The 27395-nt window shown below is 44.3% G+C and overlaps 1 long non-coding RNA gene across 1 annotated transcript; it reads left to right on the plus strand.

Annotated features, from left to right (window-relative positions):
* Positions 1-27395, plus strand: LOC126486721 (uncharacterized). The gene is made up of 3 exons (XR_007588184.1): positions 1-184; positions 24916-25115; positions 26422-27395. It is a non-coding gene; the product is annotated as an uncharacterized lncRNA (long non-coding RNA).

Below are 27395 nucleotides of genomic sequence, written 5' to 3' on the forward strand. Positions count from 1 at the left end.
GGGGACAAAGCCAGCTGTCCCAGGGAGGGAAGGGCATGCTTAAGTCTTCCTCTCGCCTGGCCAGGAGAAACACGGCAAGAGCCACGGCGTGCAGACCAGGACTCAGTACACAAGTGTGAGCATGTGTGAGAAGACCCTCATCCTCACCAATTAAAGAGCACCCGGTTGCCAAAACATAACTCAGGTAAGCTGGGAGTTGCTGGAGAAGTGGAGAAGCCCAGGTTTCTGCTGCCAATAAGGAAGCAATTCTTACGTGGAGCAGGTAGTGCAATCCCGGAGCCTGGCAAGGACAGTCTCTAAGACTAGCTTATAGCCCGTAGTCATAACGGAGAGACCGAAAGAATAGAAAGGAACTTGGGTTTGTGGTATGTCTGGCACTGTGCTAGACTGTTGTAGTTCCTTTGTTTTTTTCTTGCAATAATCCTAAAGATGGGCGTTGGTATCCACAGAGCCCAGAACAAGCTAAAGTCTGTCTTAGCACAGATCCTCCTGGGGCTCCAGAGCCCTTCCCTACTGAATGGGAGTCCTGGAAGTAAGGGATCTGCAAGACAGAATGGAGGGGTCCATCCACCCTTAGGTGCACTAGTGGGGAACTCGGGATTATCCTTACATACAAGCACCCTGTGGAGGAAATGGGATGCAGCCCGATGAGACTATGACGCCTCCAGTCCTCATCACTTCCTGGGTGTCTTATGGGATGCTGTCTCGTGGGGACCTGCCAAGCCACAGGAGTGTGAGCTCACAGACGTGAACACACGCAGAAGGAGGAGAGGAAAAAGGTCAGGGAACTGAGAAAGGGCATCAGGTCACGACCTTTGTGAGACAATCACTGGGACATTATGGAAAAGATCATGGAAGAAATTAGGAGGAAAAAAAGAGAAACTTCAGGAAAGGGGTAGGAAGTGCTAAAAATGCAAGCAGCCTCCCTAATGTCTGTGGAGGCTTCGCAGCAGCTGCACCTGACTGGGTGCCCCAGAGCCTAGTTACTAGGAGGGAGGACTTCAGGGTGCAGACTCCATTAGCTGTGAGAGCCTCCCTTATTCCCTAGGAAACCATAAGGAACCTGCCTCCTACTGGAGACACCCTTATGGGAGCTCGACTTTGCTTTCCCCTGTTGTGAAGATTTATAACATTCCTGAATAAATGAGTTGGAGGACATTTCTCCAATAAAGAGAAAACTTCTCAGAAAACCAACTCGCTGAGCAATCACAGCTTTGAGAACCCCAGTGACAGACAGAAGACTGACCTGATGGCCAAGCAACAGAAAGTATCCACATTGCCCAGGAATTGCATCAGTGTGGGAAGCAGGAGAAGCACAGTTAAACAGACTGGCCAGCAAATTTTCAGGTCCTGGCTCCCACATCACCTCCTCCCACTGCATGCACACACACACATGCATGACACACACACACACACACACACACACACACACACACACACACACACACTCTGGCCAGACACTGCAGGTCCCAGCTCACTGTTTTGTTGAGTCCACCGTGAAACAAAGATTCTTTCCAAATTCTTGATTAACCTTATTAGAGCTCATAAAACCCAAAGTATTTCAATATGTCCAAATATCTTTATTTTCTTGTAGATATTTGTGGTTGGGGGTATTTTTATTGTCAGTTTTCAATTAGTAAAGGAGGTACAGCAAACGAAACAGAGAGCAAAGTAGAATATTGAAGCATTGCTTCTTAGTGGTCTGCATGGGTTCTAGGAAGGGAGTGGGGTGAGGAGAGCACCTCAGCTTCATCAGGTCCCGAGATCAAGCCCACTTTGGGCTATGCGCCCCTACCACTTTTTGAGATAACTTTTCATCCTTGTCACAAATAGAGCAACTTACTAGGATTATTTCTGCTAGTGGCTTATGTGATTATGTGTGATTATATCTGTTATCTATTAATGATAAAACCTGAACTCTGTGTTCAATGAACAATTCCATAGAGTCCAACAGAGCCCGAGTCGTTTATAGTAATGTTTTGTTCACAACACCCTTTGGCTCTTTTAATTTCAAAATCCATGTGTGTTTGAAGAAAAATATCATCCATCTGTTTCTGATTCATTACCCTTAACTCATCAACTCTCCTTTGGTCAGGGTTGACAAGTCCCATGGGTTCCTTATTGGTGTGCCCTGTTGAACCTTTCTTCCCTGAATGTTAAGTAGTGTTTGGACATGGCATGCTCTTCCCTCTGGGGTGAAGAAGGAACCTTCAAACCTTGGGTGCTACAGTCTACTGTGGACTTTAAAAAAGCTTCTCTCATCATTGACAATGCAGACTTGAGTAAGCGCTTGTTCTTATGGTGTGCAAGCAGAAGTGTGTATGATTGCCCGTGCGCACATTCATGCAACTATATGCACCCCTTCCTTGTGATAAACACGTTCTGTGGCATTAATTTGGACTGCAGGCACGCTTCCCATTTCTGTAGTTAGACCAGCTAACTGACTTGAGAGTGTTGAACTGAATGAATTCCTTCGAAGACTTTCACTGTGCTGGGCTTTATCTGCCTGTCAACAAAGAGAAGAAAAATGAGGGGAAGGAGCTCTCAAAAACAGGGGGAGGAACTTGAGCTCTGCAAGTTCTCCACTCTTCCCCAAGCAGCTTTGTTCCCAGTGGTGGGGGCACTTACAAGTGGTTGGGGAAGGAAGCTAGGTCTGCTTGAAGCTTGAACAAGTGTGGGAGTACCTGGTATGGTCACAATGTAGACGCTGGCATAATGCCAGTCCCCAGAGTCTTACCAATTGCAACCCACAAAACTATACCTAGGTCAATGAATGCTCTTCCTTTAGCCCAGAAAAGAATCAAATAGTAAACCCTTCACCCAGCTTGTCCCTCAAAATACATGTAGCCTACACCCTATCAACTCCAAAACTAGCTTTCATTTTAAAGAGTCCATTGCTAGCCAGGTTGGTATATGCTTATAAATCTCTGAACCTAAGAGGCTGAGGCAGGAGGATTGTAACGAGTTCATGGCCATTCTGAGACACATACTGAGAAATTGTCTCCCAAAACTTAAAATAATGCATAATCTTGTTGGAATCTCTTATTCCAGACTGCTACATCAGCAATATTTAGCCCATTGAATTACATTCAGTTCTCCATGCTGCCCCCCCCCCCTTTAGAGTAAGTCCTGGGCTGCATAAAACTACAGTGGAACTCCACCTCTAGAATAAGATGGGCTGACATATTCCCAAGAAAATGACCTCTCAGGGTCACATGCTAACTTCACAAACAGTACTAAGTTGAGAACTGTGAGCTATGCTGCGCGGGATTTGCTGCCAATAAGGATGTATGGAAGTTGGTGACTTTTCCATATGTGTATGCGGTGAATAGGCATGTATGTATGCATGTCTTCATGTCTGCAGTTGAACGTGCATATGTGTGCATATGCGTAGGAAGGTTTAAGAATAATATATATCTTTTTAAATACTCATCACCTTATACATCAAGGCAGGTCTGTTGCTGAACCTGTGGCTTGCTGTTTAGGGTGGTCTAGCCTGTTAACTTCCTTTGGGGAGTCCTTTGCCCCTACTTCCTGTACCCTGGGATTCCAGGTGGACTGCTGCATCATGTTCCTTATATGTGTGATCTGGGGTTCTCAACTCTAGAGCTCACACTTGCATTGCAAAGTGCTTTATCTCCTGAGTAGTCTCCCCAGCCCAATGATTCAAACGTAAGTCTGATTCCCCAGCACCACTTATTATAGAAGTAACGTCAGGGTCAGCTCTATAATAATGACACCTAAATGACTGTATTCTCAGTGTGCTCTACTGGCTTGGAGTCTAATCGCTCCAGTCTCTTTGGGGACACCTAGAATCCTGGATAGGGTCCTCATATGTATACCCTCAAGAACATAGCATTCTGACATCGTATCTGCTGCAGCCAAAAATAACTGGAGATGTCTGTGCTTACAGGCTCAACACATGTTATGGCTAGTACTGCGGCTTCCTGGGTCACTTTTTAACATGCAAGATGGCACCTCCATGTGCCTCTTTTCTAAGTATCCATTTTTATGAATTTGTATCAGATCTTCATGTTATGTAAAGCAAATTCATAAAAATGGATACTTAGAAGTTCTAGTAGCTAAAGTGCACTTTTTGCAAGCACAAATTTCTAGTAAGACACACTTAGGAAGTAGCAATTACATAAATATAATACTCTTTCTTCCCTACTTGCCTGTGTGTGTGTGTATGTGTGTGTGTGTGTGTGTGTGTGTGTGTGTGTGTGTTTAGGAACCACTGGCAAAATCATGGAGGTGGTTGGGACAATACCCAGCACTCCAGCACAATGTTTATAGCCTGAGGCTAAACTGTGTTGTGCTCATTCTGTACCTTGAGATATTTGGTTCTAAGCTAGGTCATCACTACTTGAGGAGGATCTTCAGCTCTGTTCACACTTCAGCTCTCAGTCACTGTCTCCCAGATGCATGCCCTAGTCCAAACCATCAGATGAGACTATCAATATGGCTACCCGAGTGATCAGTACACGACACTACAAGTAATTCAAACACCTACAGCTGAAGAGATAAGGACAGCCCCGAACAGTGACTTTAAAAAAAAATCCAGTCTGTATGAAGCTATTTAAGTCCTGTAATTTAGGCCAAGTCTTCAATATTTATTTAGATGATGAAGGGGACCTCAGAAACTGTAGAGCAATGCGATGTTTCTTCTAGCATGCATGGTTGACCTCCAGTCTTAACTACCATTTGACCTTAAAACAGAAAGTACACATATATTTAGACAAATCTTTGACCATGATCTATTGGGCAAAAGAAATGCTGACACCAGCCCTTTATAACTACAACCACAGATTAAAGAAAACGCAGTATAAAGTGAACTACAAGCACTTCTGATGAAGTAGCCATGCAAGGCAAAGACAGCTTTGCTTCATTCTTTTTCATCTTCCTTTTCATAACCCCTCTTTACCTTATAGGCTATTTGTTGCATCTGTCTATCTATCTATCTATCTATCTATCTATCTATCTATCTATCTATCTATCTATCTATCATCTATCTATCATCTATCTATCATCTATCTATCATCTATCTATCTATTTATCATCTATCTGTCTGTCTGTCTGTCTATCTTTCTGCCTGTCTTTCCAGCTATTTTCCAATCTAGTTGTATCTTCATCCTTCCCTCTTTATGATATTTTTATGGCTTATTGGTCCAGATGCTTTCAAGAAAACCAACTCAAATAATTCCAAATGTCAAGGGCTTACTGTGGCTGAATAACTAAAGATTGAGGTTAATAGCTCTGTTCCTGGTATAGGAGGCTGCATTTTTCTATGAATCTCTGCCCTCTTCTATTTGATGGCTTTAACCTGAATGTGAATTCCCCTCTGATAATCAGGTGGCAGGCAGCAGCTAACAATCAAGGATCACGCACTTCATTTCACAGGCCATGAAAGGAGAGATACTGACTTATGTCCCGTTTCCTCAAGACAAAAAAAGAATTTGTCCTAGAGACTCTACCACCCCTTTTACAGATCAGCGTTAGACCAGATGCTTGTGCCTGAAGTCCTCACTGACAGCCTCGACTCCCATTGGAGATTTATATTATGGAGTCTTATGTCTGAAGATGAAAATAGGGCAACTCTCCTTAAGTAGCATGAGCAAAACTGGATTATAGTTGTGAAAAACAGAACAAAACAGAAAAATATAAAAGGATGGACAATTGCCAGGCAATTGCCAGTATCCAGTAGCAAAACCTGCTCAGGTTTCCTTTATCTGTTTTTACTGATGTAATGGGTAGGTAATAGATAAATAATCGTGACCTTCTATCCACTGCTTCTTAGATGATGGAGGACCCAGAGAGCTTCATTGACCATGGGGATCACACCTGAAAGGTGATGTTGTTCTCTGGCTATGGTCACTTCCTACCTGGCAGTAGAGAAGCAACAAAGTAAGAAGCAGATAGGAACTGAAAATTGCTTCCTGGAGAAGTGGCTGACTCCATGTTCCTAGGTCACACAACACTTGGTCCCTGTGTGCAAACTCCTCGCTCCTAGTATTTTAAAGGGCAGGTCGTGCCTTAGATGAGGACAGCAACTGGGCAGGAAGTGCAGGCACATGGCTTACATTTTCCTGCTCACGAGAGGTTTTCCACTGGCTCCAAGAGCAGCTGCTTTTCAGAGAGCAGTTTATGCGCACAGTGACACACAAACTGTATCCATAGTCAACAGTGGCCATCTTCAGATGAACCACTGCGACAGGACCCCTTTGGAATCAGACTCCTATTGCCCTGACAACCCATGTGGGTCTAAAATAGGACGTGAGGTTGAAGAACTGACCCATTAGATGTAGTCATCGCAATTTCCTCCAAGGAAAAGAAGAAAAGATCCAAGATTGTTATCGCCGATCCCTTGACGTCCTCTGGTCCAGCATTGCCCTTAGTCAGCTAACCCTTTCCTTATGTTCGTATGCAGTAAGCCTCCAGTTCTCTAATCCTTACCTCATCCATACTCAAGAACTTTCATTCATGCTCAAGGCTCTCCCCACAGACTGCCCTAGGGACCCTTCCTGCCTGTTCATATCCCTACTCTGATGGCTCTACTCTTAACCTCAGTCAGCTTCTGCCCTCCTTCCTTTATTCTGCCAAAAACAGCATTTGAATGCTACGATTCATGAATTCTTGAATCTCACTTGGGCAGGTCAGCTCCAATTATGCTATTTCTATTCAAAATTCTGTTCAAAGTACATGAATTTGCATAATTGAAAATACCACACAGGGGAACATAAATGTGGCCTCAGTCAATTACTGTGTGATCTTAATCATTTATTTTTCCTTTCCATCATATAGTCAACACATTTGGCAAGGGAGAGCTATGGACCAGGCGTGCACTAAGCTCAAGATTAAGCTCTTTCCTCCAGAAAACAGAAATGAAGAATAAAACATGCCCCCAGAGGGTTGTTGGGACCACTGGATAAGACAAGACAATCTGAGTGCCTGGAACACAAAATCACCCATGAACAACGCTAAGGGTGGCAATTATGATGACTGTGACTGAGAAAGGACAAGCCCATCTGTTCTTTCCTGTGCCCTGTTAGCCACGCCAGTCAAGGAACAATCCAATCCCTTTCTCCCGCAAACATTCCCGCTTGCCAGGCTTCCTGGACATCCTGAAGAAATACACTGAGCAGCTACTTAAAATGGGTCTGCTGGTGATGTCATCCTGTTGGCATTTCCACACGTGGACCTTGGTACAGGCAGAGAGCTGTATGCTCCAAGTGCTATGCTCCTTGTCTGACCTCCCTAAGTGTGTGTGTGTGTGTGTGTGTGTGTGTGTGTGTGTGTGTCTGCCTGTGTAAGAGGCTGTGTATGACTTTAGCCAAAATAAATGGTGCATGGCTGTTATAAACACTGAGGTACCCTAACACCAGAAGTAGCCCTATCAAGTTTCAAACGTTCCACATTCTTCCAGATTCCAGATTCATATTCTCTCACGAGTGCCAGGTCTCTCTCCCTCCCTCCCACCCTCTCTGTCACACACTCTCTCCTCATCTCAAAGAGCTGACTTCAGTCTAACCATTTTAAATTAAGTCAAAACTTCAGGAGGGAAACAAAAACAGCTGCCGGTTTTTATCTAAGGAGAAAGAGGAGTGGAAACTCTCCGTGTGTCTTTGTGCCATGAAGATCTCATGGACCGCTCATTGCATTCATGCAGATCAAATGAAGGGGGCTCACTGCCTCTATGGCAAGATGAACAGACTTAAGGCATCTCTCCTATTCTGCTTGTATGATGCTCCTGAAAGAAAGGGTGTGTATATATAGAATAAAGTCTATCTGCTCAAAAAGGCAAGCTCTTAAGACAATCTGCTTACCAGACATCATATATAATCTCTCAACTGCAAAAAGAATCCCTTCTCCTAAGATAAAATCTGGCTGGGCAAAAATGGTAGAGCTTAAAGCATTACTGCTTATGAGAAATTACTAGAGAAAGCAGTTCTTTCTTCCCTGACTTATAGTCTCATTTGTGAGACGGAATGAAAACCTTTCACCACTTTTGTGCCCTATAAAAGATGTCAGAGAGCTTCCTGATACTGTCCTCCCCACAGGCCCGGCAAGATGTGAGAGGAGTTTGTGTTCTTGAGAAAATTCCAGAGAAGGTGCATGGATAAGGAAAGCACAGCCCTTAAAAGGAGCCATCACCCCAGTGGGAAATTTATCTAATGAAATGATTGATTTTAGTAAGGAAAGGATCAGTGTGTGGGGAAGAAGGCACAAAGCAAGGGGACCTTGGTAAAAGGCCCAAGCTCACCACCTTAGAGTGGTGGTGGTGGTGGTGTGCTCAGAGTTCCAACAGCGGAGTGTTGGGAAGAATGCTGTAAGATGTTAAGGGGAGAACGGTAGATACAGGAAGAAGCATTAAAAGGCATGAGTCAAAGGAATGAAAAACCAAACTTTTCTGGTCCTGGAGGCACATCAAAGAGGCCCTGGAAAAGTCTCTTACCCGGTTCAAGGCCTTTTGTTAGAGTTACCTTAGAGAACTAATACAGATTCTGATACGGGAGATGTAGTGTCTTAAAGCAATAGAAATGTATTGTTTTATGTTTCTGAATACTAAGTCTAGAATCCACTTATAATCAGGGATAGGAAATGTCCAGGACACCCAAAAAGAAGCTCCACCTTGTGTCTTCCTTGCTCTTCACCACGGCTACCACGCAATGGTGTGCCTTGCAGCTGCAATCCTGCTGTCTCTTGCTCTGACATCACATGAGATTTTTCTTATGTGTCTGTGTCAAAGTTTTCCTCTTTCCATGAAGACATCAATCGCATTGGATCAGGCCCACACTAATGACTTCATTCTCATTCAATTACATAAATAAAGGCCTCATGTCTAACTAAGGCCGTATTCACAAGATCTGAGGGTTAGGATGCCAGCATATTTGGGAGGAGAAGAAGAATACAATTCAACCTCCAATCCACCACTAATAGACCATAACATAGTATTCTAACTGACATAGGTAGCAAGTGTTTACAGGGAGGTCAACTTGATAAAACTTGCAAAAACGAAACTTCAGTGAAAATGTCACAGGCAATGAAAATGACATCTAGAAGTGGGAGGCCTTTGGTACCCGAGCGAGTTCTCCCTTCTATTTACTCCACAGCTTCCCAAGCTCTCATGACAGCATTCAGAGCTCCGAAAGAAGTCAGTGGCCTTTGGTGAAATGAAAGTCGTGAAGAAGCCCAAGGTATCAAGCAGTCACGTAGGAAGCAAGTGCTCCATCCCCGGTAGGCAGGGTCATCTTCTCCAAAACACAAAACACTACATTTCCCAAGACACTGGAGAGAAACATCACAACATTCAGACGCACAAATCATCCTGGCAATAGGTTTTCCAAGAAGCAAAGGATCCAGGATTCTTTCTCAGTGAAGCAAACTTAAGCGACAGCAGAGAGGAGTACCAGGACCTTCGTGTGTCTATCACGGCGCAGGGTCCTGTCTGAACTTCTGTTCCAAGTGTTTGCAGGGGCAATCACAGCTCTGAACTCGATTATTTCCTGTCCATGTACAGAGGCACTCTAGGCATCTGGCAACACGGATTTCATGGCCACAAAGTAAAAATGAAATAATGTGCATACCAAAACATAAACACATTGTAAAGTGCGTTCAGTCTCAGACTCCCAACCCAGCGACCCTGCATGATTTAACTGAAGGGGAAGCCAGACTTCTGTCCCAGAGGGGAGAAACAAGGCCTCCGAACTGACAGCTGCTATCATTCCAAAACAAGTCATTGTTTATAAATGAATATTCTTTGTGATAAATTATTGAATTACATGAAAACTCTATGATTGCCTGCTGCTGCCAGATTTAATTTGGGTCTGAGAAGCAGCATGGAATGTACAACAAACAGAGGAGAATTAAAAACTGCTGGTCTTTTCTCGGAAAAATCTCCTGCGACACCAGAAGACCTTCAGAACATTTGTAATATATATATATATATATTATATATAATAAATATATTTATATTTACACATACACAGGCATATTTAGAGTAAAGACCCTTAATGTTATTTTAAGGAAAATATAGGTATGAATCATAGCTTGGAATAAACTTTATGATAAGCAGTAACTTGAAATCTGAAAGCCAGGGGCAGTGTATATAACCTGCATGAGTGTTCATAAGTCAAGGACCGTCATGCTCCCTGTTCTGGATAGCAATCTCCTTTGATGCTCTTTTGACCCTCATGGCAACCCTTATGAACCCATTGTATGTAAGAAAAGCTGGCCAGCGAGAAGGTAAGGTGATTCGCTGAACTTGACAGAGCAGAAAGAGAAGGACAGCTCCAGTGCCAGGCACTGCACACATAGCTCTTCGATCCCCACCATAGCTGTGAAGATAATAGCACTTCCCCCTAAGAAAGGGGCTCTGCATTCTCTTACATCACAGTGATTGATGGGATGGGATCTTCCCCAGTAGGCCCACGTCAGAACCAAAGTACGGAAAACCAATGACTTGTTACCTTCAGTGATTTGTGTTTTCCTTTATGGCTGTCTGCTGAATTTCCCCATCCTGTGTGGTCAGGGAGACTCAGCGAATCCCATTGGCATTAGTAAGAGTAAGAAGCATCAGCTATGTCTTTTAGCCCCCATTCCACTCTTCTTTCATTGTGTAGATCTCCAAGTTGGGGGTCATCCCTTACTTAAGAAGGATAATGAGAATTGCCCTACAAATGAACAAGCTGTTGTTGTATTCAAATCATATAATGACAAGAAAAGCCCTTTGAGGCGCATACAAAACTGAACTCCATAAGTAGTGTGCCTTGGACTTTTGCTCAATGGTTCAGTGGGGAGGAGGAAGATGTTCTAACCAGTGGCCAGCTAGCAAGCAGCATCCCTGGAGAAAAGTGGGATCAATGAGTTTTTAGTGCTTGCCAATTTCCATGGTGTCAATATTCTCACCCGAGCCAAGGTCAGTTTCAAGCAACTGACATTTCATCCCTGAGCATAGACGTGGCAAGGGACACACCAACTTGACTCTTATAAGCCGGTATAAACCAGACCTGGCACACCACTAGCCAATCTGCCATCAGGCTCATGGGCCCTTCCCTCAAATATCAGTCACAGGGACCCTCGATCAGGGACTGTCTCAGGTAGGGTCTGTCCCAGCCTACAGATGCTCTAGTGCGACTCTTGGGAAGTATTATACAGTAATAGCTTTCAGAGAGTTAGAAACTCCACAAGAGAGGTACAGAATCGTCTGCCCTGGAAGCCTGCTTGCTAATTCCTCAGCTAAGTAACTGGCTGTGAACCTGCAGACCAGAGGCATCACTACTTTATTTTAAAGATACTGGCTTTTAGTTGGCATGAAAGCCCTCTTTCCTCAGCCTCGCTAGACTATGAGTATCAGCCTTGCTTGATCCTTATCTCTTCTTAGACTAGGTGCCCCATTTAATCGCTGTGGCTCAGTGACATACTACGTAGGATGACCCAGTCTGCCAGTCCCTTCTTGAAGAGAAGGTAGAATCCTTTTGAAGTTTGTATTTCAGACTGTTTGAGCAGATTTCCTCTTAAGCTGGAATTTAAGGAAAACCTACTGGAGAAAGGCTGGCAGTGTGTCTCAGAGGTAGAGAGTCTGTTTAACCTGCACAAGGTCCTGGATTAATCTGTTGCTCTACGAAAGAAAAAGAAAAGAGCTGCCAGCTGTCCATCATAGAGGACAGTGGATTGAAAAGAGGGGAGGTACCTGGGAGTGGGTTTTCCAAAGCAGCTACATTTATGGGATGGTGGGAGTTTCTGGTCTTGTTCAGCCATAAAAGTCAAATAGTTTACCATCTGAAGGAAGTGTTTGCCCTTGTATGTGATACAGAGAAAATCTTCAGACTGGGGAATAAGTACCATTCTCTTAGCAGGAAAGCAAGAGACAAGGAATGAGCCATTCCCAAAATACAGCACACACAATATGACACCAGCTATACTAGAGGCACAGGGTACCTGAAACAATATCCGCTCTTCACAGTTTCCAAAGAGGTTGGTTGAACTCGGGTCCCAGAATGTTAATTAGGACCGGATCACTGCTGATGTTCCAGAAATTATGAAGAGTCTCATGGTACCAGTCTCTTAAGCTGGATGCTAAGAATCCAGTCACAGTTATTCTCAAAGTGAGCCTTAAGCTCGGTGTATATATAGCAAGCAACTCTAATCACTCAGATGCCCTTATGTGAAATCTCAATGACGTCATGAGGAGGACTCATTTTCCACATCTTTGCAGAGTTGAATCTGTCACCTTTCTTCTCATTTGAGAGTATTCAAAGTGACAGCTCTCATGTTACTGTTCCTGGGGTAGTGATGGGTGTTCCAGCGACTGTGTGTTGTTCCCATTAGGAATCAGTCTGAAAATCTCCTACAAAATTGATGCCCCAGCGGCCTGAACCATAGGAAAGATGGCATCTCTGTATCACAGCTGTCCCTGTGTTTCTCAGTCTGGGCCCATTTGCTTCAAAGAATGTTCTGTCCTCTTTGTTCTACCATGGCATTACTTCTTTTTTCCTAGAAATATCCATGTGGACGATACATGGGAACACAAGCGAGATCATCCAGTGTCCTCTGACATCAAAGTTTTATAAAGAAAAACACAAAGGCCACCACGCCTCAATCTGGCTTCCTAGTAACCTCAGAAAAAAAAATTCCAGAAATGTGTGAATTCTTCAGCCTAAATGACAGAAAGATTAAACTGTTTTTCAAAGTCCACTTAAGAATAATTCCCAGCTTGGGAAAATTGATTTTGTTATCCCCAAAGCTTTTATAAAGAATAATAAGATTATTCTACCAGAAATTCTATGTGCAAATCTGGGGAGGTGGGGAACGTTATTCTGTCTGTTTCATGAGCCAGAGGTGTAGAGCCTGAAAAGCAGCCTGGAAATGGGGTGTGCTGCATACAGACAGCAGCATAGTATGCATGTGCCCCCAAAAAGGGCTCTTGGGTGGGTCATAGCAGGCCAACCTGTTCTCATTACCAGATCCTACCCTGGCTACACAGCCAGGTCTGATGCAACCTGGATCTATCTTTGGAAACTGGATCCATCTTCAGGATAGAAATGGCTTGTGTCTATTGACGCATGGCCCCTTGGCAGAAGAAACCGCAGCTTCCATGAAAGTGTTGACCATCACACTGACCCCACCATGAGACACTTCTTTCTACTTCTACTGCTGGAGCTGCTTCCACACCAGACAATCTGCTCCTTCGACATGAAATGCCCAGAGTCCCTGCAGGGAAGCACCCTCAGGCTGGTTGCTCCTTGAGGCTGCAGAACAGCCAATGGACAGCTGGATTCTGGCCAAGGGTCTGTCCCTGGCTCTCTTGGCAGGACAGAGCTCAGAAGTCTCTTGCTAAGAAAGAATTCCCAAACTCAGTGGCGGCTAGACAAGAACTCTGGCTTTGATTACCAGATCATGGGATTGATGGGAGGAAAATAGACAGAAACCTTCTGAATTTTGAAAGAATTTGGGTCAGCCCAAGAAACCCAAGCCTGGCTGACATAAACAGTGATTACACAACCCCCGAGGCAATATTCAGCCCTTCCCCCAATCTGCACCTCCAAAAAGGGCTTCTAGGACATGTGTTTCTCTGAAAGGGCATACATATAAATGTCCATCTCGGGTGACCCAAAGACAATGGGGGAAAGAAAGGAGCTCACTGAACCGCCTGGGACATCCCACTATTAGGGTTATGTTGCATATAAAGGATACAGTAAGATAACATAAACTTACCCTCTCCTACTCCATGTTTACTGGTTTTGAGGAGGAAAATGTCACAACGAAAGACCTGAAATTCAGAGCACTGACAAAGACAGGAGTCGGTTCTCCTCTTTCGTGCCTTGAGATGCATCCAAGCAATGTGATGCCATCACCATTTGACAGAAAATTCTCTAGTAGCCTAATCATAAACTGCTGAGATTAACTTTAATGTTTCTCGTAACTTATTATATCCACAAAATATTGTTTTAACATGTAATCGGTGTGAAATATAATTGATACATTTTTGCTTTGGGGTACCAACTTATACCTTTTCTCAATTTAAACCAGCTGTACCATCTCAGTGACTGTGTGTGGCTGGTGGGTACCACGCTGGGCAGTGAAGACAAATAGGCATGTCTCTCCAGGTCAGTCAGAAAGCCACAGCCTTTGTTTTATTACCACACCATCCATTAGTGCAGGCTATCTCAACCTGGAAACCATCTACTTCAAAAACCACAAAAATCTTAACTGTGAGGCATCTGTCCAAGACATCTGGTTAGGGTGTTAGAGTATGCGTGCCCCATGCCTTCCTTCCAATATAGTGACGATCAAAGTCACAGCTAAGTGTTAGGACACATGAAGCAACAAAAAAACCCAGGAGAGACTCGCAAGCATAAGCATATTTGAGAATGTCCTGAATATTTTGTTGTTTTAACATGGTGACTCATACTCATAATCCCAGTACTTAGGAGGCTGAAGCAGGAGGCATGTCATAAGTTCAAGACCTAACAAGGGTACAGAGTAAAACATTTCTCAAAAGAACAGCAGCAACAAGAAGTTGTGGGGACTCTGCCACACCTTCTGAATCAACAGACATGGAATCGGATCTTAAAACAAGCATGACTAATACTTTTAATACCTTCTCTGAACGCTTGTCCAGAACCACTGTCCTGGCTGTTATGACCTACTGCCTGATTGACCACACTACAGGGTATGCTCACTGCCAGGCAGGAAAGAGAAAGTAAGTAGGGGACCAAGATAGATATCTCAGGGAGCTGCACATGTGGCTTTTACTGGCATGGCCTTGTTGAAAGATCAGACTTATGGCTTCCCCTATTCAAGGACTAGTTGTAAGGAAAATTCAGCCATGGGCTATCCATTAAAACTCAGAAGTTCTGTTATGAAAGGGAAGACAGGGAGGTTGGATGCTGAGGGGCATCACAAGCTCTTCCAAAGAGTAGATAATCTCATTTAGCTGTAAGAGCAGCATCTGAGGAGCTCCAGCTGGAAACCGCCTCCGAGGAAGGAGGAACTCATCAGCCACTTCCTGGATGTGGATCTCAGATGAGACCTGGGATGCCTGCTGCTGCAGAAGAAACACACTTGGTGTAGATGGGCATGCAATTTTAAATAGGTATAGAAGGAAACTGAGTGTGGCATAAGAAAGTAGAGGATTCAGTGTGCCAATAGATGGTCTCCATGCTCCCTCGCTAATAAAATAAGAAATTCCACAGATTTGTTGCTTGAGAATTTTTCACTCCACTCCTTGCCTCCAGAAGTTGTCTTTGATGGTTTCAAGTCAATCCAAGGATCAGACTGTGTTTGCTATCATGATATGTTTGGGGATGGACCCATGTTCTCAAGCAGTCTAACCCAAGGGGAGTTCACCACTGTAGTTTGATGTGTTGGAGAGGAAAAATGATCCCCTCAAACCTCTGTACCAGAATGCAGGGACTGCAGTCCTAGAGTAGCTGACGACCCTGTGACATGAAGTAGACAGCCCAAGAATGAGGACGGGAAGAACCAAGAGAAGCTGGAAGGCCGGGATCTGCAACCCTGGTCATATTTTAAACCTTTGGATCAAATCAAGCCTTTACATCTGGAATTTCTAGTTAAATCAACCAATATATTTCTTGTAACATTTAAATCAATTTAAGATTTAAGATTCTGTCACTTGTAACCAAAACCATTCCCAAGAAGACTTCGACCTGAATGTATTTATTTTGTGGTCCCTAAAAGCACCTAATAAAGACAAGGTCAAGATTATCTCCTAATCACTTGCACCTCGATATGTTAGTCATTGGCCTGCAGGTTGCTTGGGTTCCACAATAGCCCTGGGGGTAACTATAAATCAAGAAATTGAGACCAAACGATTATCCAACCTTCGAATGTCACCCTGAGAATAAGTGATTGGACTGAGAGCTGAGCTTGCTTGGGTCCAAGTCCAATGCCTGTTCGGTAACTGGCCTCATGTGTTACTTTTTTTCTTTTTTGAACCATGTATATAAATAACAAAGGTTTATATGTTTGTTCAAACTGCACGTGGAAAGCTATCTTGACTTTAGAAAATCTGATTCAGTGATCAAAAACACATGTCGAATATTAGTCAGAAGGTGGTGTAGACTGTAGTAGGGTTTATAGGCATCTTGGGCAGGCCCGTCAGAGTAATTGGGGTGTGGAATGTGGAAGTCATTTTTATGGGAAAGTTGGGGCATGGCCTCCTGTAGGCAGCCTCAGGCAAAAGAGTGAGTATATAAAGAAAAAAATCGCATTGAACCTGGTGATAAGGTTCATGAGGATGTTAATTAAGAAGAATCTCATGTTTCAAGGGCAGTGTTGGTGATACACTTTTGAGCTATAGCACAGGACCCATCAGAACTAAAATGCTTTAGCCCAAGAGGTCGGTGTGCTTTGGAAAACAGCACGTATGGGTTCAAGTTCCTCTCCTGCTCACGTCCACACTGTGCTTGCCTAAGCCGCTCAGCAAGCACCCTTGTTCCTCTACAGCAGCAGTCAGACACCTGTGCAGAAGCCGCACGGGAGCTGCTACCTGCAGCAGAGGCCACTCAAAGTGATGGCACTTACCTCCACTCAAGCCTGTCCAAAACTCGGAAGAGCACACTTGATGACTGGTACTGCCTTGATTTTCCCTAGCTGTTCTGCTTCACTGTGGTCTTTTGCATTCTTCTCTCAGTGCGCCTGCGCGCTCTACAAATTGAACTGTATTGTAGGTGTGCATCCATGGCAAAACCAGCCAGAGTCTAACAGCACTGAGAGCCTCATTCATTCACAACAAGGAACATCCGCAGTGAGCAAGAGCAGAAAACTATGAAATTTTGTTGGAAGATAACGAAGTTTGTCAGGCCATGCTATTTCGTCCCTCTCGGCAGTCTCTAATTTAGGTGCTGTTTAAAATCATTTCCCCTTGTCAGGATTAAAAATAAGAGATATTCATCTTTATGCCCATAGTACCTAACCCTAGGTTTAGGTTTGCTCTTTGAGTTGATATAAACATCTGACCTGCTCCCTTAAGAACCTGAGGTAACAGGAGAGCCTCTACAAAGAGTGTGAGTCTGGGCACTTAAATGACATCATAGAGTCCAGAACTCCTCGCCACCTCCCCCAGCTGATCCACATCATGCTGGGGTATGAGTTAGAAAAAAACTCCTTGTGAGAGTAAACCACCAAGACTCAAGGGCTGTTTGTTGCAGCTGCTATCTGCGTTAGCTAATTTATGGATTGATTGGGAGCACGGAATGCTGTCATCAGATGCTTCTGGAAGGAAAGAAAGGGTCCCACAGACTTTTTTCTGACATCAACACTTGTGCTGAGGCTCATACAAACACCTGTACACATATTTTACACACACACACACACACTCACACACACACGCACATGAGGGAAGAGAGGGAGTAATAAAACACTTTTTAAATGAACTTGTTCTCCTCAACACCCTCATGTGTGTGTGCCTCATCTAGGTACATGCTTAAAGGAGCCTGTCAGCTTTGAAAGAAATCCATCCACACTGCAAGGCTCCAATACCACTTCTTCAGGAGAGTCAAACATTTCATTTTTCATTGGTGCATCATATTTTAATCAGTCTCAATCCTCTTTTCATCCCCATACCACAAACAGAGCCTGGAGTTTTCAGGACACAGAAAGATCACAAGCTCTGTCTGCTGGGTGGCACAGGTTCTGTATGATCCGCCCTGACCCTCACCAGAGGATATTGGAACACTACCACTCTGAAACCTGAGTAAAAAGTGAGTGGTTTCAGAGGAGTAAGGAAATCATTAAAAGCTTGCATTTCATTTTATGGACAAAGTCAGAGTTGAGTGCAAATATATACAATTTGAGAAAATAATTAGAGCCATCCTCTGGGGGAGTGTTCCTCTTGTTTAATGTTCACATTCACTACGTAACTGCAGCATGCTTCCTGGTAGCCAGAGGACCAGATGGCTGCCTCACCTTCTGAGGCTTGTGTTCCTTAGGAGGGTGAGACACTGCATGGACTTCCTGCTTACCGAGATCCACACTCACTGAATCATTTGTAGGACTGGGTTGTCTTCTGTTCTTTTTCTGTGTCTGTTTTACATCTTCCTCCTGTGGTCTTGTTTTTCTTTGAATAACTCATTAAGTCTAGTTCAGGTTGTCCCTATGCACACGGGTGAAGGATTATTTATTGGATCGTGGGCAACTTAACAGGAGCTATGCCCATGACTCCCCCTCTTCCAGCAGCCATTAAGTACCCATATGCCCTCAGCTGGAGGTTAGGTCTCGTGTACCCTTCCCCCACTGAGGCTGAACAGTTGATCCCATGCAATGCATGTACAAGTAACCACAGCTTCTGTAAGTCCATGCGTGTAACAGCGTGTCATTTCCAGAAGATACCATTGCATGGAGCTCCTCTCTGTCATCTAGCGTCTCCATTCTTTTTGCCCTTCTTTCACAACGGTTTCCAGGTCCTGCAGGGATCCACACAGATGTCGCAATTAGTGGTGAGCACTCAGCAGTGACTTTCCCTCAGCACTTTGACCTGGTGTGAGGCCCTGCCCTGACTGCTGCCCACTATGAAGAGAAACTTCCTTAGCCAGGCCAGGAAGTAGCACTAATCCATCAGCACAAACTCTGCATAAACACTTAGGAGGCATTTGGACATGTTCATTTAGCAAAACCACAGTCGGCCGTTCCCCGCAAGAGCCTGTGTCCTCCCCAGAAATGGGCTTTTGAGCCAGGTTAGCGTTACTAGGTCTCTAATCCAGCCATGCCACGTGACTGCACCAGTTAGTAGATCTTGCCTGGCAGGTGAATCTCAGTAAACCTACTTTTATATAACAGTGTACAGTCCCAAGTGCAAGAAACTAGAAACTAGAACTAGTTTCCTGTTAGGCTTATCTTCTAAGCAATGGTCCAATGATTCGAGTCATTTCCTGGGTTAGTATCAGCTATGTGTGTTAAATCAAATCTTTCTCGTCTACACAAACATCAGGACGTAGATATGAGTTTTAGAATGTAAGCCAAAGATGGATGGAAGGCCTTATTTGCTGTGTCCTGTCACTCCTGAGACGGCCCTCCCCGAGTGAGGCAACCTCAAATCCTTAAAGCTATTGAAGACTGACTAGATGCCCCACAGCACATTCCAGGTGAAGCTGAATCCAATTGCTCAGTCATGTCAAGCTCTCTTCCTCCATGGCTTCCCTTATGTTAAAGGCTGCGTCCAGGGTCCAGGAGAGGCTTCCACCCCTGCCCACACCCCAGACTATTGCGAAATTAAAATCCCTTTGAGGAGTTCTTATGACTTCTGTAGGGTCAGACTTAAAAAGGCAGAACAATCCGTGAGTCTACAGCGGAGGAGGATACTGACTGAAGAAACTAGAAACCACCTGGCGGTGGTGCAGCACACCTGTCATCCCGGCTCTTGGGAGGCAGATGGAACTGGAGCTCTGCAGATCTCTGTGAGTTCAAGGCCAGCCTGGTCTACAGAGTGAGTTCCAGGACAGGAAAACCTTATTTTGAAAAAGAAAGAAAAAAAAGGAAGGAAGGAAGGAAGAAGGAAAAAAGAAAGGAAGAAAGGAAAGGGGAAGGAAGAAAGGGAGGAAAGGAGAAAAGGAGGGAGGGAGGGAGGAAACTAGAAGCAAAGGGCATGGAAACAACACCTCAACCTCAATCACTCTTCTGCTTAAAGTAAGCCTCTTTCTTTGACTTGGGCATAGTATTGTAGGAAAAGGGAAAGAGGTTCTCATAAGACACAACTCACTGCCAAGCTGATAGACTTGGATTCCCATTACACTGTTGTTTATTACATTCTTCACTTTAAAAAAAGAGAACATAAATAAATACTAAGAAATATTATTCAGGTAGCACACTAGAGTTGAACCTGTAGTCAGGGATGCAGGTGAGCCAGCTCTAAGGGCATGAGAACCACAGAGCCGACTCCACCGGCTCCATGTGCCATGCGGTGGCATAGGTGAGGGAAAGATGCCCTCCCCCCTCCTCCCCTTGCTACCCGCAGCAGGCCAGAGAGCTGGTCCTGGGTTCCGAGAGTGCACCTCACCTGTTCCGCACACTAGCGCTGATTCTGTAGTCAGGGATGCAGGCGATCCAACCCTGAGGGCATTGAGGAGAGCTGACACCATGCCTCCCTCCTATGTCCCTATAGCAATTGACAGGGAGAGCTCAGCACATTGCCTGGACAAAACAGTCACACTGGCCCTGTGACATGAGTGTGGGTGACTTGAATCTGGGGACCCTGCACCTTGCTGCAGACTGCATTGGGTGATATAGCCTGGGCAGTGCTGGAGAGCTCACCTGCGTAGTGGCAATGAGGAAAAGCTGACCAACCAAGCTACCACCCAGGCCCAGAACCAGGGCTATGTATGAGTAGGCCCACCCCAACACCACCTCATCTGTGAACTGTTGGAGCAGATGAAGGGGACAAACCTACAGATCCTGAGCAGCAGCATCTCCATGACACAGGACAACAGGATATCCAAGAGGAGCCCCAGTGAGAGCTCATTACTGGTGGTGGAGCAGAAACCAGAGGCCGTGAGCCAGACCGATGACTCACGGCAATGAACACTTACTTGTAAGTCAGGATGAATGGACTAAAAGGGTACACTGTGTGACTCAGCAGGCCACACTAGATCTTCCACAGAAACATTCTTCCCATTTTTGGTTTGTTTCATCTAGTTTTGTTTCATTTTGTTTGGTTTTTAGTTTTCAGGGTTTTTTTTTTTTTATTTGGTTTTGTTTTCTGGGGCAGGTTGCAAGGGCAGAGGGCAGATGCAAGGGGACGGGGAGACAAGTGGGATCGGAATGCATGATGTGAAATCAACAAAGAATCAATGAAAGCTAAAAAATATTATTCAGCAAAGTTCCATAATGTAGCTCTTACAATTACCCTTTTCTCATCCACCTCCTCCTTTTTTCCGCTTTCTTTGTTCATTTTTGTTTGTGTCTTCTCTGAGTCATATTTGCGCCATGTCTCAAGCTGGCCTGTAACTCTCTATGTAGCCCAGGCTGGACTCAACCTCTTGACCTTTCTGACTCCACCACTGAGTGCTGGGATGACAGGAAGTGTGCAGCACCATGCCAAGCAACATTCCCCACAACAATAACACAAGCATAATAATACTTATCTCTCAGAACCTTAGCAGAGGACTAAATAAGAAAATGAGCATCTAACACCATGCTTATACTCCAGTAGAAGTTAGCATCCTGCCCACTGACCAAGGGAAACTCTGGGGCGGCCAAGGGAAGGGAAGGTCAGGGCTCAGAGCACCCTCCCTCCTCCTCTGTTAAGGCCAAAGTATTTTTGGATGCGCAGTGCGTGTCCATTTGCGCAATCTCTTCCCTATTCTGTGCTTGCTCTGGGTATAAATAGATGACTTCAGCCGTCAGCGCTGTCACTCCGTCCGTACCGTGAGTGCCAGGAACATGCATCAAAGGAAGGAGGGAAGGAGAAGAAGAAAGAGGGGTGCAGAGAAGGAGGAGGGATGAAGAGACGGGGTGAGAAGAAGAAAATCAGATCATCAAATGAGCCCTAAAGATAATTCTCCCATTGCCTTGACAGGCATCAACATAGCCTTGTGTAGGAGGGCGAGGCCACTGCCCATGTGGCAGGAACACTCAGCATCCCTGGTCCATGGAAACGCACCCTCACTGCCTTTTGCTATAAGCATGGCTCTGGCACTGGGAACAGGGATGGAATCTTATTTGTGTCCTGTAGCTGGTTCCTGTGTGTTCCCAATGGAGTATCATGAGATCTCGATGTTGTGTAGGCGATGCTATTCCACACACAGCCGAGGTCATTTTTCAAAATCCTTCATCCAGGCATGAGTCAGAATGAATAACTCAGCCTGCTGGGGAGAAAACTACAAAGTGAACAAAGAGAAAACCATCACATCCTAAAGAAATCTGCTCAATCAACCTTTAAGTTTTGTTATTGGTGGGTGGGGGAGGGGAAACTAGGAAAGTTTACTTTTCAAACTCTGTTTCCAATATTTACTTTGTCTTGGCTATTACCAAGGTTTTATTCTTTTCTCCCCTTGGCTCTCACTTTCTTGATGTGGGAGTCCCCTCTGTGTGCTGTGATTATCATTAATGAATAAAGAAACTGCCTTGGCCTATTGATAGGACAGAACTTAGGTAGGTGGGGAGTGAATGCTGGGAGAAAGAAAGGTGGAGTCAGGAGATGCTATGGAGCTGTTGGTGGAGATAGATGCGCTGAAACTGCTGGTAAGCCACAACCTTGTGGTGATAAACAGATTAGTAGAGATGGGTTAAATTAAGATGTAAGAGTTAGTCAACAAGAAGGTAGAGCTAATGGGCTAAGTAGTGTTTTAATTAATATAGTTTCTGTGTGTTTATTTTGGTTCTGGGCAGCCAGGACGAACAAGCAGTCCCCTGTAACACTTTCCTTCCTGTGACAAGGATCACACATATGCACATGCACACACATGCATGCGCGTGCGCACACATACACAGACACACACACACAGAGACCCCTTTTTTCTACATCCTTCATCTCCTTTTACAGCAAAAGTTCTAGATAAAGAACCTACCTGTCCTATGTGCACTTTTCCAGACATCTCTTTTACTCTGGAATTCACTAAGGTTTCAGCCATAAACTTCCCAAACCCATTTTGTCAACATGACCAGCTGTCTCCTCATTAACACATCTAAAGACTTTCTAACACGGTTATACACTCTTTGTCCTATCTCCACCCCCATCCTTCCTACTCCTGCATCACCAGCTCCCCACCTGCAGGACCCTGTTGCTCACCTCTCATTCTTCCATTCTTTGTTTTGTTCTCTTTGACTGCAGGATTTATTCTCAGAATGGTCAGGACTCTCGGGCCTTTTGCTACCCTTTCTGCTTCCTTTTTATGGAATTTCATCCAATGTGTGGCTTTAAATATTTATTCTAGTAACTCCCAAATTTATCGAACCAGTTCTGAGAGCCTGAGTTTATCTACTGAAATACTTTCTTGTTTGTTATATTTTAATTGCTATTTCAAAGCTGCAATGACCAGAAAGGTTTCTTAATTTTGTCAAGCCCCTGGTCCATTAACCTTCATTTACCCAGCCAAATCCTTTCTGTCTTTTGACTGTTTTCCATCAAAAGCAAAGGAGAATCATTGGAGAATTAAAGGAAGAACCACACTTGACCCTGCCCTTACCATGTCCACTCACACGCTCACGAAGAATCATCTCAACTCATCAATGTATCTTTAAAATCTCTCCTCCACATCTAATTTTTCCTCTATACTTCATCTCCACAGTCAGTGTGTGTCTGGCCCTACCTTCACTTGCCTGGACTATGAACCACTGAGACAGCCTAAAACTGGTCTCCCTACTTCTATACCTGCTCTCCTTCCGCCTCGACAGGAAAGAGGGCAGGAAGCTTTTCAAAATGTAAGCAATGCTTATTCCCCATCAAAAGTCTTTGGATGACTCCCTTCTGACCTCTGGGAAAGTGACACTGTTATTAAGTCAGTGTGACCTCTGTGACCCGGCCCTCCATGGCATTCCAGTATTGCAAGCCACCCGTTCTCCCTCACCATTGTTCATCTGCTGCATCCTCCTCCTGCTTCTAGAAAGCCTGACCTCTTGCTTCTTGGAGTCTTTGAATCTCTCATGCCAGAGGGCCTTAGCCCAGGTCCAAAAGCTCTTCTGTGGGTCTTCTGGGGGTTCATTCCTCTCCTTTTCAAGTTCACTTACAGAAGACAGTGGTTCTCAACCTTCCTAATGCTGCCATCCGTAATACAGTTCCTTATATTGTGGTGACCCCCAACCATAAAATTAACTTTTGCTGCTGTAATTTCACTACTGTTACAAATCATAACATAAATATCTGATATGCAGGATATCTGATAGACAACCCCAGAGGGGTTGAGACCACAGGTTGAGAACCACTGATTGAAGGAGCGAGTCAGCTTCTCTAAAGGGATATAGGTCTCCACTCCTCTGCGCTCTCCATCACAGCTCACTACTTTCCCAGCACTTTTTACTGTTGCTATTAGAGGGTTTGCCCTTCCCTCTGACCTGCATCTCTCGGTGTGTGCAGTCTCATTTCACACGGCTCCAGGCTGGCCTCTGCAACCATTAGAAGAAAGGAAGGATGACATACCACTTCTGAGCTAGTAAGAAAAGATGCCAGCTCCTGCTTTCTCTCTCCTCCATGGATAATTATCCCTTGGACAACTCCATCTGGAGGGAAACAGACACAATGGTATAATACTGTGAGGAGCCCGGTGAACTGTCCCACTGCCTCAAGAAGCAACGCCTTCTCCTACTGTTGACTACTAGATGAGCCCAAAAGTGGGTGTACTAGATGAGCCCAAAAGTGGGTCCACCCAGGCCTGGAGCCGACTATGGCCAGACTGCAGCCTCATCAGAAGTCCCGAGCTCTCCCAGGCTCCTGGTCCTCTGAAGCTGTGATAAATAACTAGTATGTGTTAGATAGAACTGCTAGATCTTAGAGGGACAGCTGGGGTTGAAATCTATGACACTCTGAAGTGGCTGTCGCTGCCGTCCCTACCTCTATGGCCCCTTCAGCAGCAGGTGGAGTCAGAGTAGAAGAATAACATGTTCAAGACCTAAGAGAAACAGGATCCTTCTTCCTTTTCAAAGGGCTCAAATGTCAATCACAGAGGGTGGCTCAGATTCAAAGTGGTTTGGTCCTCTGGACTCTCCCTGAAATACAAGACACCCCCCACACCCTGAGGGAGCCAAGGCTGTCATCTCCCAAAGCTACAAGCCTCAACCTCCCACAGCTCAAAGCTCTTTCCTCAGATCTATCCAGATAATGAAGTTTTCCAGGTGGGGAAAAGTACCATTTAAGTATAGCAGAATCTCCCACAATTCAAAACAGCAGGTAGGTTTAGTAACACAGAGTTGTAAAAGACGTTACATAGTTAAAGGAAGTGACTATAATGTCTAATTTCCAAATAGAGACACTTCTGAGACATGACAGTGGCCATGATTATACCGGACAGCAGGTGGCCCAGGAGGACTTGGACACATGGGTCATGAAGTTACCCACGCTGCAGAGGAGACATGAAGTCGGGAGGGTGTGTGCAATCCTGGCCTTGTGATATCCCTTGTTGGTGACTAAACACGGAAGCTCTCAATGAATTGAACCCTGTTTTGTGGTAAGTGCAGCCACTTCCGGTGATTTTCTACCTAGGTGGATGACTTCATTTTCCAATGGGTTTGAATATTTGGGGAAAGAAACCTGGAGGATTGTGACTGGTCCATGTAAACGCTCTCCATTAAATTGCAGCCTTGTTCTTTCAACAAGCTTTTGTGGAGCTTCAGGTACAATTTGGGAACTAATTAGAGCTCTGAGAAACAGCAATTATAAAGTGAGGGACACGTACCTTCCCTCAAAGAACTGGCAAGCTAATAGCTGAGATACATGAAACAGAATAATTACAATGTGATGTACTTAAATGCCAAAGCACGTATTTCCCAAGACAGCACACATGGCCAGTTAAGATTCTTGAGGGTGCTGGCATCTCTCATTATACTAGGCCATCTAGTATGTGATGTGGACTTCAGGTAAGTTGTAATTCTTCTTGGCCTTGTTTTTCATACTAAAGTCTATTTTTTTTTTTGTTGGTTTTTTGAGACAGGGTTTCTCTGTGGTTTTGGAGCTTGTCCTGGAACTAGCTCTTGTAGACCAGGCTGGTCTCAAACTCACAGAGATCAGCCTGCCTCTGCCTCCCGAGTGCTGGGATTAAAGGCGTGCGCTGCCACCACCCGGCACTAAAGTCTATTTGTATCTCGGTTCACAACGTATACTTAAGATTTATAAAATTACATGAGTTTAGCTATCTTCAGGTTGTTAACTAAAAAAGAATGCTCTTCTCTCCTCTCTTTCTTCTGAGTTTAAATTACATGGTTCCCGGATTCTCCTTTGCCTTTTATGCTGCACGAGTAAATGTTTGCTGCTCAGGAGTGCTCATTAAGAAAGTGTGAACATCTCAGCCAGATTGCAAACTCCACCACCCAGGTCTGAGTGAGGAGCCTGCTGAGTGAGGAGGGCTGCTGGAAATCGCTCAGCTGCTGGGCAGCTTTGTCTGCATCTCCCTTCAGGGTTTTATTGTGAGATGCTTCTATGTGTGCTTGTGTTTTCTCTACCTGCTTCAGATGTGCTCAACACCACATTGCCTCAGGAGTCTGAGGACTGCAAGACATTTCCCACATGTGGGCTCCCTTGTCTGGCTTCACTTCCAATCAGATCAAGAAAGCTTTCCAAGTGGATGGGTTTATCTGAGAAAAATAGATAGTGAAATTAATTCACTTGTCCCTATATCGAAAATCTTGTGATTTTTTTTTTTCATTTTATGTGTGGTAAAGTACTACTTGCTAACATCTGTGACTCTGCAATCTGTCCAACAGCCCCCTCTGTGATCTCCAGATCTAACCCTGACTTTCCTCCCCTCTCCCACACAGTCTCACTTGGCCCTGACTGCTCGCCACAATAGATGGGTCCAGAGTCTACATCCAGCCAGGCCAAGCCAACCATACCAGCTTCCGACCCAATCATCAGCTTCATCAAAGCAAATTGATTTTAGGTGGATATTGACCAATCTTGACCTGGTTTAAATCCTTCAGGGTTACTTGAAAAGTGCTGAAGACACATTTCCCATCTTTCAAAAGAAGCCATAACGTTCAGAAAGTCTACATGTATTTATTCTCAATGTCTGAGAAGTCTACATCACCCTTACCTAAAAACTGTCAGTATTTTCACAGAGAAATCCATTAGCAATCTTCTTATTAAAGCTTAGTTTCATTATTATTTTACTTTATACTCCCTGAATATTAATGAGGATGGATTTCATTCTGTGTTCATATTCCTTGTGCATTTTATATTCCTTGTATATATATGTACAATGCATTTGATGGTTTTAATGTGAACAGTCTATAATCACAAAAAAATATTTTCATCCTTAGACTTCACCTACAGGTTACTTCACAAAACACATACTTAAACCAAGTAATGGGGGAGTTAAAAAACAGATACTGGAAATGTGTACTAAGGAAGAGTTAACAAACCAAATTTGATAATGCGTTCAAAATAGAATTCAAAATGAGAAAATAAGCAAATGGAATTTTTACTTTGAGCTTAATAAGTGTAACATTGTGCAAAAAAGTGTGTAAGGACAAAAGTTAGTGAGTCTTTATAAGATGTTAATGATCATGTACATACAGTATAGTTTTGAATCCAGAGAACATACACTGCAGCAATAGGAAGACAATCCTGCGGAAATTCTGTCACCAACAGATGGGCCAGAGGGTCAGAGAGAGGAGCAGCATATTTTGCACACAACAAAGAAAGAAAACCACGCGTTTCCAAAGACTCACTGTGTCCTTAATCAGGAAAGTTAACCATGAGGAAGAAGCAAGAAATGACCCCCAGTTCAGAG

The sequence above is a fragment of the Alexandromys fortis genome, unplaced genomic scaffold, assembly GCF_014885135.2.
Source record: "Alexandromys fortis isolate MF-2015 unplaced genomic scaffold, M_Fortis_MF-2015_v1.1 scaffold_18, whole genome shotgun sequence".
Classification (NCBI taxonomy): domain Eukaryota; kingdom Metazoa; phylum Chordata; class Mammalia; order Rodentia; family Cricetidae; genus Alexandromys; species Alexandromys fortis.